This window comes from Meles meles, chromosome 6 (assembly GCF_922984935.1).
Source record: "Meles meles chromosome 6, mMelMel3.1 paternal haplotype, whole genome shotgun sequence".
NCBI lineage: Eukaryota > Metazoa > Chordata > Mammalia > Carnivora > Mustelidae > Meles > Meles meles.
Window position 1 is genome coordinate 148,837,313 of NC_060071.1, and position 22,288 is coordinate 148,859,600.

The 22,288-nt window shown below is 45.8% G+C and overlaps 1 protein-coding gene across 7 annotated transcripts in view; it reads left to right on the plus strand.

Annotated features, from left to right (window-relative positions):
* TRAF3 (TNF receptor associated factor 3) overlaps positions 1 to 22,288 on the plus strand; it is a 114,090-nt gene that overhangs the window by 15,850 nt on the left and 75,952 nt on the right. For 2 of the 7 annotated variants that reach the window (XM_046007421.1, XM_046007423.1), the window contains exon 2: positions 1,528 to 1,660. The exons of the other annotated variants lie outside the window; for them this stretch is intronic. The gene's annotated coding sequence lies outside the window, so the exon portion shown is untranslated. The remainder of the gene's footprint in view (positions 1 to 1,527; positions 1,661 to 22,288) is intronic. 7 annotated transcript variants of the gene reach the window in all.

Below are 22,288 nucleotides of genomic sequence, written 5' to 3' on the forward strand. Positions count from 1 at the left end.
TATCCCAGCAGCCCCCGAAACCTTAACATAACTTCTGAAGTCCTAAGTCTCATCTAAATCATCATCTAAATATCATCTAAATCAGTGTGCGTGAGCCTCGAGGTATGACTGGTCTTGAGGCAGAATTCCTCTCCAGCTGTGAACCTATGAAACCAGGTAAGTTAGGAGCTTCTACAGTGTAATGGAGCAGGCACAGGATAGCCGTTCCCTTGCCGAACGGGAGCAATAGGAGAGACGAGAGGGCGGCAGGTCCCAAGCATGTCCACACTTAGCCAGGCCAGTTCCGTTAGATCTTAAGGCTTGAGAAGAACTTCTTCGGTTTAATTCTCTGCTTCCTTGACTCTTCGGGGTGGAGGTCCCACCTCTTCTGGGTGGGGGGTTGTAGCCTCAAGGCTCTAGGTGGCTACTGGCTGGCCTGTTGAAATCTAAGCGATGGCCACCCACCTTGGAAGCTGAGGAGGCAGCTCCGAGGATCTCTGCATGGCCTGCAGAGCAGCAGAACAAAAAGCGGGGGGTGGGGGGGGGGCGTGCAGGTTACCCATGAGTACGTTAGCAAGCTAGCATACAGGTCCGAGTGGGACTCTCGGGTTTCCATGAGGACTGTTACCTAATGAGCCTCTGCAGAGAACTGACAGTAGGGATTTGCTGGGCTGGAGCACGTACGTGTCATTCCAGAAGTGACCCGAGACTGGGTGTGGAAGACGTTCACTAATTCAGAATTTTGGAAGCAAAATTTGAGTTCAGGTGGCATTAAGGGGCAGATTTGCATTGTGGAAGGCCTGTTCCGAGTCTTCTTTGGATGGGCGTGTTCAGTAGAAGCTGGCAGACCCCTGTGGGGGGAGCAGGCTGCTGACCACTAATGTCCCTTTCAGTCTTAGGACTCAGGGAGTGTAATTTAAAATCCACAACTTGATTTGTGTGTGCAGATCCCACTCTGTTCATGGAGTGACACCACAGTGTACCTCAGCATAAGAGCGAGTTCTTTTCATAGTCTCCTGCTAAATATTTGTCTCTGTCAGCTGGCAGGCAGCAGTCCCTCCGAGTTTCGCACTTTTGTGGTTGTCCTGTAAGACTTTGCCTTTTTAGTGTGCTTTGTCTAAGATTTCAGTGGTTTCAAGGGAGGAGGAAAATGCTTATGACCGCAGAGCCTGGGATAGCTGGGGTATTCCGTCGGTGAGGGACTGAGTAACAGTTCCTGGTCAGGACTGAAAGCCTCCCAGACTCCTCTGGGGAACACAGAGCCTCTAGTGGAAGTCCTGACCGGGCTCGCAGGCTGCCTTCGCAAGTCTTTATCAGTGATTTCTTTTCTCCTAATGGTTTCACGTCAGTGATTCTGAATCCTGGCTGGACATTAGAATTATTAGAACCACAAAAGCTGGGGGCCCCACTTCAGATGATTTCAATCAGTAAAGACCTCAGAAATCAGATTTAATGGCTATCTTTGAGAAGTCCGGAGGGGATGCAGACACTGAGCCGGGCCTGAGAGCCTGTGGTTCAGTTGAAGGAGCACATTTCTTTCTCCCACAGGGGATGAGCCATCAGCAGCACCTTTCCAGGTGCCTCAGAAATGCAGGACACCCTCCCCACCCTGCCAGAACTGCTGGTTCCCAGTCTGCACCCCGGTGGAGTTTTCAGGGTTTCCTGATGGCCATGCTCACAGGTATGAAGTCCTGAACAGGCTTTGGGCCAGAGAAGCAGGGTCCAAACCCTGCCTCTCCTCCTCCGCTTGCGTCAACTTGAGCAAGTTACTTGACCTTCCTGAGCCTCAGGCCCCTGCATGTGAGATGAGGACAGTAAGGCAGGCCCCTGTTCCATAGCCACAGCTTCTGGAATGGAATGACATTGTCATGTATTTGGTGCCAAGCCTGAGCTGAGCTGAAGTGAGGTTACATATAATCTCTGTTCCACTTACCCTGAGTATTCTTGTATCTTACTGCAGACTGTTGGAATTAATAGGTTTTCTGTGGGCACTGTCCCGGACGTCATTGGCGGCATTATGTAAGTTATAATATACACACATAGGATTTCCTTTCTAAAACCCTCAAAATACCTATACTCTGAAGCACCTCTGGCTTTGGTTTTGGGTGAGAGACTGTGGAGCTGAGGAGATTCAGCTGACAAGTGGTCGCAGGGGGTGACCAGGGTCACAGGGTCGTATAGTATTAGCATATCTGTCCGTATACCGAATTCCGGCAGTTACCAGGCGTCTGACGAACGCAGCTATTAATACTCCTTTAATTCCTCCATTCGTGTGTTTATGCTTTCCCCATCTGGTTTCTTTGTTTTCCAGTACCTTTATATTTGGCATGCCAGACTTTATTCTTCAGATAATTCAGTATTTTCCATAAATCATAAGTAAATCGAATCTGCAGGTGGGCGTCCGTCATCCACTCTGCATGTGTCTGGGCTGGACGTCATGGCGATGTGTGTATGACATGGTCCCTGCTGACCAAGAGCTTAGAAATTAGTCCTAGAAAGGGAAAATGTGGAAGGCTTTTTTTTTTTTAAGATTTTATTTATTTATTTGACAGAGAAACAGCGAGAGAGGGATCACAAGCAGGGGGAGTGGGAGCGGGAGAGGGAGAAGCAGGCTTCCTGCTGAGCAGGGAGCCCGACTCTGGGCTCCATCCCAGGACCCTGGGATCATGACCTGAGCGGAAGGCAGACGCTTAATGACGAGCCCCCCAGGCATCCTGGAAGGTTCTTAAAAAAGAATATTCAATAACATCTCAGGCCAAGAGGCCTGGCCTCCTGGCAAGCTTCCACAGAGGAGGTGGGGGCTTGAAGGACCCTTATGCCTTAGAGTGAAAGGCTCTCGGGACGTTAGCACTCAGCTTTTCACCCCGTTGGTGCAGCCTCGGGGCAGCGCGGTATGGTGGCTGAGGGTGTGGACCCCATAGGCTAGCTCTGGTCCTCTCACAGCCTTGTGGCTCAGGGCAGTCTCTGACCTCTGTCAGCCTCTCTTCTGACACTTCTGAGTGTGTGAGGACCACTATGTGTATCGAAGAAACGCACAGATGCTATTCTTGACTTGGAGGAGTGACCTTATGAAGCCAGCTAAACATTTGGACATTTTTACTTACGTACCTTTATAAACAGCTCCCGCCACCCCCCCTCCCCCGGTACTTACTTTACTTTGTGGAGACCTAGAATCTTGGGTTCTCTGAGATTCTTTGGTGCGCAGTAGTGGACAGTCTCCGCAGTCCCCAGCTTCCCACTGGGAGGCCCCCTAGCGACCGAAGAGTGGACGTGTGACTTGAACCCTCTGCAGGGCCGGGGGGGCGGCGTTCTGAAGTAGCCTGTTCTTAGCACATGGTTTCTGTAGTCTGTTTTATCTGAAATCGGTAGGGATTTTACATTCTGTTACATATGTAATATATATTTAATGTTACAAACCTCTGAACTTCCTTGTTTATCCAAAGTGACCTTCGGGCTGAAGTAATGTGCCACTTGGTCACTTGCTGTCCTGGCGCCTGTGCGTGCTGCCGCGCTCCGAGAAGCCTGAGAAGGGATCCAGAGCAGAATCTGCTTGGAGACCCACGTCTTGAACCCCTTCATCTTGTCCGCGGAACTGGTTCCGGCCCGCAGGGTTCATTTGCTCCCCATGTACGCTTGGTGCCTTTTGGTTTAGATCATTTCGGTAATTGGCGCTAGTTTTGATCTTACTTTCAAACATTTTGATCTGGAGCCCGTCACTGCTGGTCCCGTCAAGGGGCCCTGGAGGGCTGGGACTCGCTGGACGCTTGCTCTGAGTGAGTGCTCTGCGCCGGGAGGAAACAGTGACGACCTCCAAAGCTCTGTGGTACAGGGATGTGGGAATCTGACACGACAGATGTCTCCCGCCAGACTCGCCAGCTTGCTTGCAGACGGCGGTGTGACAGAGCCGCGACAGGACAGAATGGCGAATGAGGCCGGACCGCTCCCAGTGCCTGGGTTCCGGGGTGCTGGAAGCCTGCACCTTTGAACAGGGCTTTGGCCCTGGACAGCAGACAGGCCCACCTCGGGGACATTTTGGGGCCTGCAGCCATGACTGCCAGAGGTTTCTGTTGGCCAGCTGTCTGCCAGCCGGGGCAGGGGTGCTGAGGACGCACCAGGGGGCTGCCTGCACGCGACCACCCCTGTGACGACACCCAGTCTCCCACGTGTAAGCAGCTCTGCAAGGCCGTGTTTCCCGTGTGTCTTGAGGGGCTCTGGTCAGTACAGGCATTTTACTTGGCGGATCTTCATCCTGTGGAGGTGGGGAGGCTTGGTAATGAGTTCCCTCACGCAGTCAGGCAGCCCTTCCAAAGATTCTCACCTTTATTTGTTTATTTATTTTAAGATTATTTATTTATTTATTTGAAAGACATCACAAGTAGGCAGATAGGCAAGCGGGGGTGGGGGTGGGGGCAGGGAGCAGACTCCCTGCTGAGCAGAGAGCCCGATGCGAGGCTCGATCCCAGGATCCTGAGATCATGACCTGAGCCGAAGGCAGAGGCTTAACCCACTGAGCCACCCAGACGCCCCAAGATTCTCACATTTAAACTTAGACTCTCGCCAAAGGAAATGTTAGCATTTCTTGATATCATGGTTCAAAACCCTGCCAGGATGGTGTGTGTGTGTGCGTGTGTACCTGTTTTGCTTTCGGTTTCACTAGAGGATGTAATTTGGGCCAGTTGTTTTTTCAAACTTAGAACTTGATCCCTGTTTCCTTGGCTGTGTTAATAATAGGAAAAGACCACTTGGTCTTAGATAATTGTTCTCCCAAGGGACATGTCTAGAAACTTGTTTGTGGGGGTGGAAGCGGGGATGCTGCTGGTATCTGCGGAGTGCAGGCCAGGGATGCTGTAACGTCCTGAGACGCCCAGAACATTCCCCCCATGACAAAGAATTACTGGCCCAACATGGCAGTACTGCTGAGGTTGGGAAACCTGGCGTAGGGGGTCAGAGACGTTCTTTCCTTGATTTCCAGGAGATATATGACGATTAAGAGTCAATATTTTTGCAAGGTGACGTGCTTTCTACAAAAATTCAATCTTTAGTCATTACATGAAATCTTAAGGAGTCAGAAAAATCTTTTGACATAGTGAGCGTCTACTAGAAGCATGTATTATAGTCAGCAGAGGGAACTGGGAGGTCAGAGTGCCCTCAGTGGAAGCCCAGATGTCCATTAGTCTGTTTGGATAAACTCCCCCTGAGATACCGTAATTTACATTGAAACTTTAGTTAGCGGGATGGGAATTTTTGAGAAGGTACCATTAGAAAAATAAAAGAATTTTCCAGCTGCGGTTCCCAAGTTCCCCAGACTTGTCTTTAACCCATAGCTCTCTTTGAGCTTTAGCCCATGTATTTACTTAAAAGCTATTGACGAGTCCTCACTGTGTGCCCGGGACACCGCAAGAAATGACGTAGGCAGCTTCCCATCCTCATGAAGCTCATGAAGCCTGTATGGTCCGGCAGGGCTTGAAGACAGATAGGGAAGTCCAGATGCTGCTTCCAGAATAGAGCAGGCTTGGTGGGTCGGGGGTGAATCGAGAGTGGGGCACTTGAGGTGGCTGGTCTTGGGGGAGCCTTGCAGGAGGGGCGTTTTGTCTACGAGCCTTGAGCAGGAGTGACCAGACGCGACTTAGGCTACTTGTTGTTTTCACTTAGATGGTGCCTAAGCTGTCCCCAGTGAACTCTGAACTCTGATCCTTTCTACCCATACCCAGTTGCTTCAGTGAGAACACTGGGGAGCACTCCTTGATCCCTGTCCTCGTTTCCCATTCTGTCTGTGGCACTCAGGCCTGTGTCCTGCTTTTTCCCGCCTCCCTGGTTCCCAGCTAGGTCCAGACCTTTTGCCTGTGTCCGTGGCCCCTGACTGGTCTCTCCACTTGTCCCGGGTTACTCCAGGCCCTTCCCCACATAGCTGCCACTGAGATGTTTTAGGAACGTAGGTTCCTCCTGTCCTTCACTGAAAACCCTTTAGTGGCTTCCCACGGCACTCAGAAAATACAGCATTCCTCCTCTCTAGGCCCTGTACAGCCCTTCCCGACCGAGCTCCAGATGATCTAGCCTCTCTGTGGGCTTCTTCCCAAAAGAATCTGCCTGCTCAAAGGTTGTGTCCATCCTCCTCTGGACTACCCTGGCCTGCCCTGCCTGTATGTTCATCCCTCTTCCTCGGTGGTGGGGGCAGGCGGGGCTGGAACCTGACCTCCTGCCCCTGCACTCTGGATTCCCGTTGCCCTGTTTCCTGCAGGTGCCCTCAGATGTCCACGCAGTGCCGAGGCCTCTTCTGCTGGCCATCTTTAGTTGAGAAATCACTCACCTGGCCGCATGTCACGTGGGGGAGGAGCGGGTGATTCACAGGGACCCACCCTCCTTCCCGCAGAGTTGGGGTTTTTGCATAGGGGATTTTTCTGTCAGTTATTTTTTCCTCACCTTTTGGAGTATTAAAAAAGCAGAGGCTGTGGGGTGTGTGTGCAGAGGGGGCAGTGACCACACATCCCGGGAGTTCTCTGATCCCTGCGGCTGGCTCATATTCCTCCGTGTTTCCAGTACAGAAAGATCGCTACGTACCGATTTTGTCAGTAAGCTTTTAAAGTAAAGCATGGTGAGCTAGTAGGTCTTTTTACTACAAAATAGGAAATGGACAACCAGTGCCCCAGTCTGGCACAATTACTCCAGCAGGCATGCTGGTGTGCAAGGAAGCCAGGGTGGTACACCTCTGTGCCAGGCTGGGCCTTCAGACAGGCCCTAGGTGAAGTTCAGGTAGATACGGAACAACACGCACCCCAGGGATTGCTGTGGAATAATAGTGTGTTCGTTCGGCTCCGTCTTTTGGATGAGCAGGATGTGGGAAGTAGGCACAAAGAATCTGTTTGGCCTTGTTCCTTATTTGCCATGGGCTGACGCTGGAGAATTCTTAAGTTTCCACATAGAAAATGAATGTGAAAGAAGGCCCATACCAGTCAGGAGTTAGAGGGGTTCCCAGGAGGCTTCTGAGAGAAGGAAATGCCTACAAAGTTATTTAAGATGATTGGTGGCAGAGAAACTTCTGAATTTGTCTGGCAGGTGGATCCCAGACATAGAGCCATTTTACAGTAAGTAATAAGCTGGAAGTACTGAAAATACATTTTCCTGACAAGGGAAAATACATCCTCGTAACAGCTGATGGAAGTTTCTAGAAAAATTTGAGTCCTGGTCTCAATTTTGATTGTTTAGAGCTTGATGATAAGGTTGTGGGTTTTTTTGTTTTTTGTTTTTTGTTTTAAAGCTTACATTTCTCCTGGAAATTGACTCTAAACCATGTAAGGATTATTTTTAGGTTCCATAATAAAATTTTTCACATCATAGAATTTTAAAGACCTGTGTGGACAGGAACAGGTCTTTGAATGAAATCCTCAGTTTGGGGACACCTGGGTGGCTCAGTGGGTTAAAGCCTCTGCCTTTGCCGTGGATCCTGATCTCAGGTCCTGGGATCGAGCCCCGCATCCGGCTCTCTGCTCAGCGGGGAGCCTGCTTCCCTCTCTCTCTCTGCCTGCCTCTACCTACTTGTGATCTCAATCTCTCTGTCAAATAAATAAATAAATAAAATCTTAAAAAAAAAGAAAAGAAAAGAAAAGAAACCAAGGAGGTTCACCCATCTAACTCCAGACAGTCTTCACGTGTTCAGGAAGCTCATCAGAAATCGGCTTTACCAAAAACAAATTCTTAGCAACTTGTGATAGAAAATGCTTAAATAAGCAATTTTAAACTTAACACACTGTACTTAAAAGCAATCAGTTTAAAAGATTCATGGATAAAGCACTTTATATGTATTAGTGTTATATAGTAGGTGACATAGGGATAAAGGAGATTTTTCTTGCCTGCAGAGAACGTGCAGTCTGAGGACGGGCAGGTGTGACAGTGTGAGCTGTCAGGTGAGGCAGAATAGTGCAGAAGGTGTAATAGAGTAATAGTAGTCGTAGTCACAGTGGAAATAGTGGCAGAAACATCAGAGAACGGGCTATCAGATAACAATGTGGGAGCAATGGTCTTTAAAGCAGAGGTTGGCAAACTACAGGTCTAAGAATGTTTTTTATGTTTTTAATGGAGTGTAAAAATAAGCAAAGAAGAAAGTGTAAGAGACCATCTGGCCCTTTATAGAAGAAGGTTGGCTGACTCTTGGCTTAAGGGGTCAAGAAGTGCTTTACAAAAACTACAATTTGAGGGGCACCTGGGTGGCTCCGTGGGTTAAAGCTTCTGCCTTCCGCTCAGGTCATGATCCATGGTCCTGGGATCGAGCCCCACTTCGGGCTCCCTGCTCAGCGGGGAGCCTCTCTGCCTACTTGTGATCTCTGTCTGTCAAATAAATAAAAATAAAATCTTTTTTAAAAAACCCCTAAAATTTGAGGTGGTATATACATATTTTTTTAAGATATCACCTATTTATTTGACAGAGCATAAGTGGGGAGCAGCAGGCAGAGAGAGAGGAGGAAGCAGGCTCCCCGCTGAGCAGAGAGCCCGATGCGGGGCTCGATCCCAGGACCCTGGGATCATGACCTGAGCCGAAGGCAGAAGCTTTAACCCACTGAGTCACCCAGGTACCCCTTGAGCTGGTATTTTATGGGATAAAAATAACATTTTGATTTTCAGGGCAGCAGGTTGGGGGGGTATTGCTGTGGGAGGGCCAAAATGAGAAAGGACATGGGGGGGCGCAAAAGCACTACTACAGCAGGGGTGGAGGGCGCTGAGAGTTCCTGAATATGCGAGGACTGGGAGAAGGGGAGGAAACAATCACAGCTCCTCTCTCTCTCTCTCTCTTTTTTGGAAAGAATTTATTTGAGAGAGAGCACAAGCAGGAGGAGTGGCAGAGAGAGAGGGAGAGGCAGTCCCCCCTTTGAGCAGAGAGCCCGATGCGCAGGGCTCAGTCCCAGGACCCTGGGATCATGACCTGAGCTGAAGGCAGGTGCTTAACAACTGAGCCAGCCAGGCGCCCCATCACAGTTCCTCTTAAGGAATAGTTCTCAAGTGAGATGTGAAGCATCAAAAACTCCGGAGTGGGAGAATGTCAGTGTCGTAATTAGAGTTGGTGGTGAGACATGGAGGTAAGTACTCCCTTTTTCCCGAGACGCCCTGTCCTGAGCTGTTCTCTGCCAGTGCTGTGCCACTTAACGGGCCACTGCCTCTGTGGTGCTTGCGTGCAGGGCTCTGGAATTCCCAGTTTAAGGCTGAAGATTGGTTGATGTCTTTCTCACCTTGAGGGAATCTCTAAAAAGGTAGAAAAATTCTTGCTGAAGTCAGTAATTGTATTTAAGCTGTGAATTTCTGCAAAGAGAGTTTAAAATTTGTATACTTTTTCAAAGTCAGCCTACCTAGGTGTGGTTGTATTCTTTGAGAGGTGAAATGTGGGAAGGGTGCCCTGAAGCCAGTAGACATTCTGGATTCCCAGGAATCGGCGTTGACAGAATGTGTCTGAAGACAGACCCTTTACAGTAACCTGTTTCCGAAAAGGGGGTCTCCCAGGAGAAAGCTGAGTAACGGTATCCTAACTTTCGAAGTGTACACATCCAGGAGAATGGGTGTAGACAAAGAAAATAAACTTCTCTATTAGCCCCTCATTGTTAGCATTGAGTAGTTTTTAAGTCTTTTTTCAGTATATATGTGCTTAGGTCATTTTGTGAGAATCAAGTCCTGTACGTTACACCCTTTGTACCTTGTGGTAGGATGAGGTGTGGCCGGTAGTTGAGGAGGATGCCGAGAAACCGTGTCCCCATGGTTCTCCCCAGAGCCGCCTTTCTCTCATACTGCTTCTTTTCTGAGCAAACGAGGGACACTGTGCTGGTCCAGAGTCTCACCAACAGAAAACCATGGGTATGTGGACTATTTTTTGCAGAAGTCAGAGCCCTAGTCTCAGAGCGTGAAGGTGCTGAAGGCCTTCATTCAAACCTCTTGATTCGATTATTGGCATCATCCAAAGTTGTTCAGATGGACTAAGATTGTGAAGAGGGCACCGTGCCGGCCAAATAGCAGTTACCTTTATGAACTGAGTCCTTCCGGAAGGCCTTGTTTGCAGCAGGGTCATCCTTGAGGATTCCTGACCAGTCCCGGGAGGTCAGAGTCCACCCCCACCCCCCGCCCCAAACCCCTGCCTGGGCCTGTCCATCCACAGTCTCTGTCCTCACCTTCCCTGTGAGAGTTGCCATGGTCTCTGGACACAACCACCACTCTCAGTGGGGCCCTAGTGACTTCCCTTTCCCTGGAATAGCAGATTGGCCCCCTTGGTATTAGCAAAAAATATGTGGGTCCCTGGGGACTTCACTTCAGAGGACAGTCACCCACATGACCAGCCCTTGCTTACATTTACCCTCTCGTGATGAGCTTCCCAAGAGCCATACTGCCCCCATGCCAGAATTTTGGTGTCTTGGAAGGAGGGGAGAGAGAGTGTGTGTCTTTCATTTGTTTTAAGGGAAAAGCCAGTGTGTTTGAATATAGAAATATAGAATATAAAAATATTGAATATAGAATATAGAGAATGCAAATATCTCCCATTGCTTCACCACTGTTGATATTTTGGTATATATAATTCTTTAAAATACAAAGACACACCCCTTCTTATTCAAAAAGGAATGCCCATTCATAACAGGAAAATTGTATTAATAGGCAGAGCCAAAGAGGAAAAATACATAGGAACAAGACAAGGATGCTCATTCTTGCCACTTTTACTGAGCGTAGTATTTGAAATCCAAGCCAAATCGTAGGCAGGAAAAAGAAGGAAAATGTATCTAGACTGGAAAGGAAGAAGTAAAGCACACTATATCTGCTGACATGAAAATAGAAAAACATAGAAAACCCTACAGAATCCCATCAAAAGACTACCAGGACTAATAAACGAATTCAGTAAAGTTGCCTGATAGAAAATCAATGCACAAATTCTGTTGTGTTTCTAGACACTAATAACAAACTCAGAGGAATAAAGAAAATGATGCCATTTGCAGTTGCAACAGAAAGAATGAAATACCTGCAATTTTTTTTTTTTTAAGATTTGTTTACTTATTTTAGAGCGAGAACACATGAGCGCGTGTGCTTGAGAGTGGTGGGGAGGAGGGGCAGAGGGAGATGAAAGAGAATCTTCAGCAGGTTCCACACCCAGCGCAGAGCCTGACATGGGGCTCGATCTTGAGACCCTGAGATCATGACCTGAGCCAGAATCAAGAGTCGGGTGCTTAACTGGCAGTGCCCCAAGGTGGCCCAATACCTAGGAATGTTTAACCAAGAAGGTGGAAGACCTGCATGCTGAAAACCACAAGAGATGGATGAAAGAATTGAAGATGACACAAACAAGGAGGAAGATTAGAATAAATATTGCTAAAATGTCCATAGTATCCAAAGCAATCTGCAGATTAAGTGCATTTCCTATCAAAATTCCAATGACAGTTTTCTTCCCTTTTTTTTAAAAGATTTTATTTATTTAACACAGACACAGCAAGAAAGAGAACATAAGCAGGGAGAGTGGGAGAGGGGGAAGCAGGCTCCCCACTGAGCAGGGAGCCTCACATGGGGTTCTATCCCAGAACTCTGGGATCACAACCTGAGCCAATGGCAGTCGCTCAACCAACTGACCCACCCAGGTGCCCCCCAATGACATTTTTCAAAGAAATAGCTCAAATAATTATAAAATTTGCATGGAATTAAAAAAAAACAACAACACTGAATAGCCAAAGCAATCTTGAGAAAGAACAAAGCTGGAGGCTCTGTGCTCCTGGACTTAAAACTACACTACAGAGCTGTGTTAATTCAAACAATGTGATAACAGTATCAAAAAAGGACACACAGATCATTGCAACAGAAGAGGGAGCCCAGCAATAAACCCACATATATATGGTTGATTAATTTACCACAGAGCTGAGAGCATACTATGGGCCAAGGACATTCTTCTCAGTAAATGGTGCCAGGAAAACTGAACCACTATCTCACACCATACACAAAACTAAACATGGATTAAAGATTTGAACATAAGACCTGAAACCATAAAACTAGAAGAAAACACAGGCAGTAATAAACTTCTTGACATTGGTCTTGGTGATGAGTTTTTAATCTGACACCAAAGTCAAAGCAACAAAAGCAGAAGTGAATAAGTGGGTCTACATCATATTAGCTCCTGCACAGGGGCCTCCTGTGTGGCTCAGTCCGTTGAGTGTCTGCCTTCAGCTTAGGTCATGATCCCTGAGTCCTGGGATCGAGCCCCAGGTCTGGCTCCCTACTCGGCAGGGAATCAATCTCCCTCTTCCTATGTCCCTAACCCCTGCTGTACTCTCTCTCTCTCTCAAATAAATAAATAAAATCTTTTTTTAAAATCTTCTGACAGCAAAGGAGAAACTATCAACAAAATGAAAAGGCAACCTACTGAACGGGAGACATATTTGCAAGTCGTGTATCTGAAAAGGGACTAATAACCAAAATATGTAAATAACTCCTACAACTCAGTAGCAGATAAAAAAAATTAAATAATCAAAAAAAATGGGTAGAGGATCTGAATAAATATTTTTTTCCAAAGAAGACATATGGATAGCCAATAGGTACATGAAAAGATGTTCAGTCTCATTAATCATCAGGGAAATGTAAATCAAAACTGCAACGAGATAAAACCTCACACTTGATAGAGTGGTTATTGTCCAAAAGACAAGAAACACAAGTATTGACAAGGATGTGGAGAAAAGAGAACCTCAGCCACTGTCCAGTGGGCATGGAAACTGTTACAGCCACTATGGGAAACAGCACAGGTACTCCTCAACTAGAACTGCCATACGACCCAGCAGTTCCACAGACACTGGAGTATTTCTCAGCCGTAAAAAAGAATGAAATCTTGCCATTCGCAAAAACGTGGATGGTCCTTGAGGGCATTATGCTATGAGAATCAACCAGACAGAGAAGGACAAATACTGTATGATCTCTCTTCTATGTGGAATATTAAAAAAAAAAAGTTGATTAGATACTGAGAACAGATGGATGGAAGTAGAGTGCATTATTGAATGACACCTGAAAATACTGTACTGTTCAGTAGTTCGTGACCACCTCCATAAAAAAAATCAAGAAAGATGAAAAACAGAAATAAGACCCTGTTCACTCAGATCACTGCTGTGTATGCTCTTCTAAGCCATTTTGGGGGCATATGTATATTTTCTTTTTATAAAAGTAGATTTATTTTAAATAAAACCATTTTATAATTTGCTTTTTAAAATAATAGCTTTATTGAGATATAATTCAGATAATATTTGCCATTTTAAAACATACAATCCAGTCATTTTTATTTATTTTTAAAGATTTTATTTATTTATTTGACAGTGAGAAATCACAAGTAGGCAGAGAGGCAGGCAGAGAGAGAGGGGGAAGCAGGCTCCCCGCTGGGGAGAGAGCCTGATGCAGGGCTCGATGCCAGGACCCCAAGATCATGACCTGAGCTGAAAGCAGAGGCTTAACCCACTGAGCCACCCAGGCGCCCCCAATCCAGTCATTTTTAGTGTACTATAGAATTTTGCAATGTCTGCCACTTTGTAATTTTAGAACATTTTCATCATCCCAGAAAGAAACCTTATACCCATTAGCTGTCACTTTCCATTCTTCCCCACTCCCAACTCTAGACAGTCATTAATTTATTTTCTGTTTCTGTTGATTGCCATTTCTGGAAATTCATAAAATGGACTCATACAATGTGTAGTTTTTTGCAAGTGATTTCATTCACATAGCATAATGTTTTCAGGGTTCATTCATGTAGCCTGTATGAGTAATTTCTTCTTATAGGGAAATAGTATTCCATCAAATGGATAGACTACATTTTGTTTATACGTTCATCAGGTGATGGACATTGGGATGTTTCCCCTTTTCAGATATTATGAATAATGTTGTTGTGAAAAGTCCTGTAGAAGTTTTTGTGAGAACCTTTTTTTTTTTTAATTTGAGAACTTCTTTTAAATCTGTTGTGCAGATAGCTGGTCGTATGGTAACGCTGTTTTTAGTATTCTGAGGCACTCCACACTATCAAAGCAGCTGGGACAATTTTGCATTCCTGTCAGCAATGTGTGAGAGTTCCAGTTTCTCCACATTGTCACCAACACTTGTTACGTCCATCGTTTTTATTCCTGCTGTCCTCGTGGGTGTTAAGTGGTTTCTCATTGTGGTTTTGATTTGTATTTCCACGGTGACTAGCGATGTGGAGCACCCTTTTATGTGCTTATTGACCATTTTGGTATCTTCCTTGGAAAGGGGGGCCACTTTTAAGGTTGGGTCATCTTTTTATTACTGAGTTATAAGAGTTCTTTACATACATGTAGTTTCTTTATCACTATATGACTTGTAAATATTTTCTCATATTCTCTGGGTTATCGTTTCACTTTCCTGATGGTCACCTTCGATGCAGAGAATTTTCTAATGTTGGTGAAGTCCACTCTATCTGTTTTTTTCTTTGGTTGCTTTTGCTTTCGATGTCATCTGAGAAACCACTGCCTAATTGAGGGTCATGAAGATACGCACCTGCTCACATCTAAGAGTTTTATAGTTTTAGCTCTTCTCTTTAGCCTGTGATTCATTTCCAGTTAAACTTTGTGTATGGTCTGGGATCATGGTCTAGTTTCATTGTTTTGCATGTGGATACCCTGTTGCCCATTAGCTAAAAAGACTGCTCTTTCCCCCCTTGAATGGTCCTGATACCTTTGTCACAAATAATTCACCACAAGTGGAAGGGTTTATTTCTGGACCCTATATTCTGTTGATCTGTATGTCTGTCCTTATTATGTCAGTACTGTCTTGATTACTTAGCCTGGTAGTAAATTTTGAAATTGGGAATTGTGAATCCTCCAAATTTATTCTTCTTCTGCAAGATTGTTTTGTCTATTCTGAGTCTCTTGCATTCCCTTGTGCATTTGAGGATCAATTTGTCAGTTTCTGCAAACTATAACTTTTATTGTATTGTCAACATTTTCTTTTTCTTAGTCTGTAATTGTGCTCTTCAGTCTCATAGCCATGAGCTCCTTGACTAGTGAGCATGTGAAATGTGGCCACATGGAAAAAAAGAACACAAACTATCTCATGGACAATTTTTTATGTTGATTACATATTAAAATGATATAATTTTATATTGGCTTAATAATGTACATAAGTTTACCTCATTATGGCTACTAGAAGATTTCAAATTATGGGATTCTCGTATTTGTGTTAAACAGAAGTATTTTTTAACAGCATGGCATAAAGTTTCTTGATTCACTTCTTGAGATTGTGTCCAGTGTACTCTATCTTATGTCGTGCTCTGATGAGTGACCTAGTAGCCAGGTCTTTGTGCACCCCTGTGACGCTGCCGGCACCGAGTTCGAGTTTGGGAGGACTTGGGAAATAATGTGTGTGCTGCTTCCAAGTCTAGGGCATATATGCAAACTCTCCTGTTAGAGAGTTGAATAAGGGAATAAATGTTTCCATATTTTAAAAAATAATCATGTTTCAAAGTAAGGCTGTAAACAGACTCAGCCAATACTGACATTTGACATCGCATTTGAGCAGCCCCTGTAAGAAACGCGTCTGGGAGGAGAATGTATTTAGGCAGAGGGTCAGGAAGTACAGAGACCTTGGTACGGGAATATGTTTGGTGTGTTTTATTGGAAACAGCAAGGAGGCCAGTGTAGTTAGAGTGTGGTGAGAAGTAGTTGGATTTGGAATACATTTTTTTAAAGATTTTATTTATTTATTTGACAGAAAGCATGAGCAGGCAGAGAGGCAGGCAGAAGAAGAGGGAGAAGCAGACTCCCCGCTGAGCAGGGAGCCTGATGTGGGCCTTGATCCCAGGACCCTGGGCAGACGCTTAATGACTGGGCCACCCAGGCGCCTCTGGAATCCATTTTGAAGATGGAACTGACGGTCTCTGCTGGTGGATTGGGTGTGGGGCCTGTGAGGAAGGAGAGGACTTCATGACTTGAACAAGTGTGGTACCGTTTACTGAGCCAGGGACTGCCAGACTGGATTAGAGAGGGAGGGGGACCCAGAGTTCAATGTTAGACCCGTTTAGTTTGAAATGCCTTTTAGGTGCTCAAGGGGAGATGTTGAGTTGATAACTATGATATACCTATCTGGAAGGCAGGTGGGGCTAGTGATGAATATTTGGAGTTAAAGAAAAGCTACTTGAACATCAAGCAGATTGAGTGAGAATTCACTATTCCATTTGGGAACATGGAGGTCTTTGGAGACTTTGGTAGGAGGTGTCAGTCTGCTGTGCTGGGGTGGTGGGTGGAAGTTGTCAGGGAAGAATGGGATGTGTGCATTGACAACTTCTCGAAAGAGTTTGCTCTCACTTGGGCAGAATGATGGGGGATGGGTGAGCTGGGGACAGATCGCCCTTTCCCTGTACACTGGTGGGAGTGTCCTGGAGAGAGGCTGAGAGGCGAGAGGCTGGGATCCTGCCCCAGAGTGGAGATGGGCCTCTCTGCTAGGATCGGGAGAGAAGGCAGGGCGGACTGGCAGGATCTCCATTCAGCAGTGAGAGGTTGAGAAAACAGATCACCTGTTTCCAGAGAAACAGAGAGTGACAAGATGGGAAGGGGTGTTGTAGGATTTGTTACAGAGTTAAATGTAAAATTTGCATGAATTTTTAATGTCAAACCTAAGACTTCATCTAAATTGAGTTACTTCAAACTGCTTACCCTTGGGGTTCTCTCTCCCGTGCCTTTGGGGGTATTTTGGTGGAAAAGTTTGAGAAGCCACTTCATTATTGTATTCTATTATTATGTTGTTAAATCTCACCCAAGTGAGTATTTAACCTTAAAGAGTTTGAGATTCACTTACCCATTTTGTTATCCTTAATAGAGTTTTCGCAGCTGCTCCAAATATTCCTCCATTTGCACATCTTAATTGTTGCTTGGCAAGCCAGTTCCCTCTGCACCAGGGAGGGCCTGGTGGGCGGGCGGGGTGGGGGGGGCGTGGCGCCAGTAGGTGGGATGGCCTCGTTCCCACCCTTCCCTGGAGAAGCGGGTGCGGCAGAAGGCAGGGCCCCTGAGGGGCAACACCCTCCAAGAATGTTTTAGCAAACCTTTTCCTGTGGCCTCAGAACACTTAACAAACACACTGTACGTCTTCTGATTCTGATCGGCTGGTTGAGCGAGCTGGCTGTAGTGTTATTGGCCCGGATTTTACGACACTTAACAATCAGGAGCGATTCAAAGTTCCTTGGCAGGGGGGCGACTGAGTGGCTCAGCCCGTTCAGCCTCTGCCTTGGGTTCAGGTCTGCCTAAGCCTCAGCAGGGAGCCTGCTTCTCCGTCTCCCTCTCCCACCCTTGTGCTCTCTCTTTGTTAAATAAATAAAATCTTAAAAAAAAAAAAAAAAGAAAGTTATTCGGCTTCTTTCCTGTTTGTTGCATTTGCCTGCTTTCTTTGCCTACAATTTCAGGACGATTAATACCCACTGCCCCCCACTTAGGTTCTTCAGTCTTTTTTTTTTTAATGAAGGATGATCTTTTTATTTTTTTATTATTTTTTTTTAGGTGGGGAGAGAGAGAAAAGGGGCAGGGGCAGAGGGAGAGGGGGAGAGAGAATCTTAAGCAGACTCCCCGCTGAGCCAGAGCCTGGTTGGGGGTGGGGGGGGGGAATCAGTCTCAAGCCTCTGAGATCAGGACCTGAGCCAAAGTTAAGAGTCGGGTGCTTAACGGACTGAGCCACCCAGGCGCCCCAGTTCTTCAACCTTCTTAGTGAGAGCTCTATGAACCATTTGAATTACCCCACAGTCTGTGGGAGGGGAGTGTGTGAAAAATCAGAGTTTTGTTGTTGACACATGAGATGGCTGGGGTCTGGGGCACTTGATCTGTAATGGGTGGTTTATTTGCACGATTAGCTGCATACCCCTGGCTTCCCAGTTCTCCCACCACCTTATGGGCCCACCTGCTTGGTATGACTCTGCCCGTTCCCTCATCCTGTCTTGACTCCCGAGAGCAGAGGTAAACCTGCTTTTGCCTGTGGCACTCTCCATTCCTAAAGGCTGGCTTCTCTGACCACACTCTGCATGGCGCCTCTTTGGATCCCTGCCCAGGCACCTTCCTTGCCTTCATCCCTCCACCAAGTGTGACGGGAGCACTCCCTTATTACTTCCTGGTCTTCCCCTCCAGTCTTTGGGCTCCACGAGGGCAAGAACCATGGTCTTGTTTTGAGCCTCCTGTGTCTGGCACCTGGAGAGGGGAGGGCACACTTGTGCTCAGAAAGTGCGTAGAGCAAACACACGCATGAACGTAGACTTGCAGTCCAGATTGCCGTGAAAGGGTCAAAGCCGGGGCTTGACCTGTCGTCATTGGGCAGTCCTCCACAATTCTTGGTGCCAAGGCTGTTGTGGAGTTCGGCATTTGTGAGATTTTATAATGGAATTAGTGAATATACTATGTATTGTGGAACATCCTGAGCTGCGTCCTGTAACCAGCAGGTTTTTGCAGCAAAGTACATGACTGTTTGCACTAGTGGGATGCACAGAGACTGTGGACAGCCTCACGTTGCATCAGGACGTGCTACCCAATGACTTACAATCGTGTTTTCAGAGCTTTCGGGGTTTCAGAATCACAGATAAGGGAATGTGGGCCTGTTATAGTGAATGTCTGTTGTACATTATGCTGTGTGCTAGAAATTCAAAGGCAGAAAACAGTTGCGTTCCTGTGGGGTGGGGGGCAACCACCATCACGTGGGATGTCGAGTGCGTGCGCGCGCGCCCGTGCACACACACGGAAGGCACTGCTCGGGGGCCCGGTCATTTCTGTCACCCCCGCTGGCTTTGGGGAAATGTGCTCTGTGGGTGCTGAATGCTTGAGGTGTGCTGCATGGGGCACTGAAGAGGGGGCAGGTGTAGGAAGGGGCTGTTCAGGGTCATCCTGGATCAGGTTCCCTTGGATCTGGCCACAGGGATTCAAGGAGTAGAGAGCGAGGTGCAGCCAAGGCCTTGAGGGGGACGCCCTGCATTCCTTGTCTCCTTCTCTGGTGGGGGGAATGGAACGCAGAGTAGAGGCTGAGCCAGGAGCAGATCTGACTTCTCTGCAGTCCGACACTTAGCCCTCTTGGTTGGATCAGGAGTTTTCAGCATTAGATGGATTTACTGTAATGGCTTCCTACTTTTAAAATATGAGTATAACTTTAATGTTTATTTTAAGATTCATTTTTTAAAAGATTTTATTTATTTATTTGACAGAGAAGAGATCACAAGTAGGCAGAAAGGCAGGCAGAGAGAGAGGGGGAAGCAGGCTCCCTGCTGAGCAGAACGCCTGATGTGGGGCTTGATCCCAGGACCCTGGGATCATGACCTGAGCTGAAGGCAGAGGCTTAACCCACTGAGCCATCCAGGCGCCCCTTAAGATGTATTTTTGATGTAGAGAGACATCTTCAATTCAAAAAAAATCTACCTGCCTTCTGAAATGGTACTTGAATTTTGAAACAAATGTTTAATCGCCAGGCTGCAGGAAGGCCAGCTCTGTTTTATTCAAAAATGAGGAGCCAATACGCAAATATTTCAAGCATTTAAAAGGATGGAGGGTGAAGTAGTTGGTTCCTGGAGCAGGTGCCACATTTAGTATTATTTCTGGTTTTCCTACAGTATTTGATAAATTACGTAGAATGTGTTAACTCTCATCTGAGCATGTACATTGATGTTGATACATCAGTGCATTACATTGATAATTCTTTCAGTTTAGAATTATTTTTGTCCAGGGTACTTGACTTAGGATTTAATGAGCCATGGCACTGAATTGGAGACACACTTTTAGTCTTTTCTGTGTTTATAAGAGATTACTACGGTTTTCCAAAAGGGCTTGTGAGAATGTCATTTGCAATGTATTTTAAGGTCATCACGAATAGAGTTTGTATTGTGAAAACTTGCTGCAAGACACATCCCGGGGTTTGATGCGTGAGTAACGGTGACGGGCCAGGCTGGCGTCATTCATGCGGTTGTGGTTATTCTTTGCAAACAGTTTATTTAACAGGGTTTGAAAGAGACTCATTCTTGTGTTTTATAATTACCCTTTCCTGGGGACCAACTGATAATGTAAAAAATATCTGGTGGTTTTATTTCTTAGAGCAAGTGTGTTGGTTTAAATGTTCGTGTCTGTGTGGCATGCCTGAAAATGCCGGTTTCCAAGTGTAGCCTTTACAGTGCTGACGAAGAGTGGGCTTGATTTTGGAAGGTCATAATAGAAGAGTTTAATGTGTCTTAATTGCTTAAATATTTTCTTTCACCAGGATTATAAGAAAAACACAGAATGTAACGTGGGAAAATGTGAAACGGATGCAAATGCTATAAAATTTTCCACAGAAGTGTTTTATTCACAGTGAGACACATGGGAAGGCTCCATGAACACTGTAGATGGTATCATAATTTTGGAAAAACCATTTCACCATAGGGGTGTTTACAAAACCTGAAGCCATCCTTACCAGCCAGGCTCTGACTTCTGTCTGGCTCTGTAGGTAGCAAGTGATGCAGTGTCAAAACCAATTTCAAGTTACTGGTGTTGTCAACATGCAGGTTTTCTCTATTCAGTAGTTAAACTACAAACTTGTCAGCCTGAGTAATTTGAAATACAGTAGCATAAAAAGAATTAGAGATGCCAAACCGAAAATGTGTGCATATCTAAAGTAGTTTCTTTTCTTGATTTTGGTTAACAGAAGTATCTTCACATCTGTAATTTCTGGTAACCTAATGAGAACACACTGAACTTTGGGGGCACGATAAATTTTCCCATTATGTAAAATATTTTACACACTGGTTGACTCATTGTAAGTTGTGAGTAGACACGATTCTCTTCCTGCGGAAAATAGAAACACATTATTTTAATGACAGTGTTAGTCAGTGACAAAGTCATGCTGAGGGACCGCGTTGCTTTCCTATGGTTGGATTGTCGAGAACCGAGGTGAACCCACAGCAATGAGAACAAGCTGGGAGCTCTTTTGTTAGGTCTGAGGATGTAGTCTTTCTATAAATCAGTGAGTTGTTTATTTTACACAAAGGCTTACTTTCGTTTTTGTGAGTTTTATGTTGTTAATGTGTTTTCTTTGACTGTATTACTTCAAGTCTTTTAAATATTTTCTGGTCTTAAAAACCCAAGTGCTCTTACTTCTTCTTTTTTTTTTTTTTAAAGATTTTATTTATTTATTTGACAGATAGACATCACAAGTAGGGAGAGAGGCAGGCAGAGAGAGAGAGAGGAGGAAGCAGGCTCCCTGCCAAGCAGAGAGCCCGATGCGGGGCTCGATCCCAGGACCCTGGGATTATGACCTGAGCGAAAGGCAGAAGCTTTAACCCACTGAGCCATCCAGGCGCCCCCTTACTTCTTTCATGGTAGAAAGAACTCAGAAATTGAGTACTTTTTGGTGGTGATGGTGGGGTTGATAGTTTCCCTAGTGATACTCCCTGCTCATGTTTAAAAGTACCATGTATTTATATATGTGTACTTTATATTTTGCATTAAAGTTAAAATCGAATTTTTTTCTTGAATACTTGTTGAACGCCGAGATTTGGGGGAGAAAAATTACTCAAAATAGTTAGTTGTTTTGAACAGCAAGAAGCTTATTTGAAATTATTTGGAAGGGCCATCCCCAAAACAGTGCGTTTTTAGGAGCATAATGAAGACTTATAGTAACATTTTCCTTTTGTTTGTTTCTTTAATTGAGATGGTGAGCTACGTCTCATTAAGGGATGTTAACTACCTGATGTCTGACCTTTACGATTATATCAGCTTTTTTTAAAAGTAGGTGTATGAGTTGCCGTTTAACATATGATTCACCTATTGTGAGCATCTAATTCGGTGGTTTTTAGTATAGCCACAGTTTTGTGCAGTCACTGCCTGTTCTGGACATTTCATGTAAATGGAGTCATACAGTACGTGGTGTTTGGGTCGGGTTCTTTCACTGAGCTCCGTGTTCTTAAGATTTGTCCATGTGTGAGCGTGGATCACTAACGCCTTCCCTTTTGTTGCTGAACAAGTTCATCGTATGGATGTACTTTTTAAAAACGATATATTTTTATTTATTTATGTGACAGAGATAACAAGAGAGAGGCAGACAGAGGGAGAGGGAGGAGCAGACTCCCCTGGGGAGCAGGGGGCCTGCCGAGAGGCTCCACCCCCGCAGCTGAGCCAAAGGCAGATGCTGACCCGACCGAGCCACCCAGGCGCCCTGCATGTGCCACTTCCTGTCTACCCACCAACCCCTGGTAGACATTTGGGCTGTGTCCTCTTTGGGGCTCTTAGGAATAATGCTGCTTGGAGCGTGCGAGTGCTGGTTCTTGTGGTTCCGTTTCTCTTAGGCGTAGACCTCGGAGTTGACATCAGCTTTGCTTCTTTGATCTGCT